The 1,435-nt window shown below is 40.0% G+C and overlaps 1 pseudogene; it reads right to left on the bottom strand.

Annotated features, from left to right (window-relative positions):
* Positions 1–217: 217 nt before the first annotated feature.
* Positions 218–589, bottom strand: LOC102868674 (annotated as a pseudogene).
* Between the last annotated feature and the right edge of the window lie 846 nt (positions 590–1,435).

Genomic DNA, 1,435 nt, shown 5'->3' with positions numbered 1-1,435 from the left:
ATTGAATATTTCCTGAATTGCCAAAAGAATTAATAAATCTGTCTTGGAAAAAGTGCAAACATTATTCTCCTTGAATACAAGAATGATGAGTCTTACATACTTTGGCAAGTTCTTTTTAAAAAAATCATTCTTTTTTTTAATTTGAGTGACTGAAGATTTATAAATCAGATCGTGTTTTTTTTAACAAATCAATAATTTTATTTGCTTTTCAATAAGTTTAAATCCTCAAAGGGTACAGCATTACATGGATTCTGTGTCCAGTAGGAATGTTGCTGTGAAACCTGGTCCAAAGCATGCCACTGTTTCCGTGGGAATGAGTTACCGTTCCCCAGATTACTCTGGTTTTGTTGGGTTTGCCACCAGAAGTCACTGTATTATTTTTGGCTTTGTAAACACGAACACATCACTTGTCTAAGTAGAATTTTGTTTCATCTCAGACATAAACACTTTCAATTTTAAGAGTAACTGTATGCTCCCTCTGGTTCCGGAGACCTTGTATATAGCCAGCAAAAGTGGCTTTGTACCAAAGCCCCCCAACTATCCTTGTGGTTTGAAAGTCCTGCTCCCAGAAGGCCTTCCTGGGCTCCATGATGGCAAGACGGCTACAAGATGGAAATAGTAAATGATATGTTTTTAATACAATTAATGAGTTCTGGGAGGATATCAAGAAAATTGTCCATGAAAAATGCAGAAGATCATTACAAAGGCTAAAGAAGAAGAAAAGACCAAGATGGATGTCAGATGAGACTCTGAGTATTGCATTAGAGCGCTGAGAAGCCAAAGCTAAAGAAAGATATCAAGATATCAAAGAGCTGAGTAGAAAATTTTAAAAGGCAGCTTGGGACGACAAAGCAAGACACTATAATGGAATGTGCAGAGAGGTGGAGTCAGAAAATCAAAAGGGCCGGACTTGCTCAGCATTTCTTAAGCTGGAGGAGTTGAAAAACAAATTCAAGCCACGATGGCAATATTCAAAGATATTTTGGGTAGAATGTTGAATGATCAGGAAGTATCAAAAGAAGATGGAGGGAGTACACAGAGTCACTGTATCAGAAGGATTTGGCTAACACAGAGGAATATCATGAAATAACATATGAGCAAGAACCTATGATGATCAGAGAATGGCCAAAATTATTGAGGCAGCTCCTGCTGCCAGTTTAGGGCCTGTGTCAGGAAAAGGAAGTCTTACTTATAAACAGAGCCAACCAAAGGTAATAAAGGAGGTCAGAATTGCTTCCACTGTGGAAAGCTGGGCCACTTCAGTAGACAGTGTCACAGACAAGAGCCACAGAAAGGCAAGGGAGTAGAAAGCAAGCTTCCACTCACTTGCTTTAAGTGTGGATCTGAAGGACACTTGGCCAAGGGTGGCTCACATCAGGTCCTCGTGGCTGACAGGACTGACAGACCCCAGCTCCCAGCTGGAAACAAAGGAGGA

Source organism: Elephantulus edwardii, unplaced genomic scaffold (assembly GCF_000299155.1).
Source record: "Elephantulus edwardii isolate Elephantulus edwardi_28Jun2011 unplaced genomic scaffold, EleEdw1.0 scaffold00085, whole genome shotgun sequence".
NCBI lineage: Eukaryota > Metazoa > Chordata > Mammalia > Macroscelidea > Macroscelididae > Elephantulus > Elephantulus edwardii.
The sequence above is the reverse complement of the archived record's forward strand: the minus strand, read 5'-3'. Positions and strand labels throughout refer to the sequence as shown.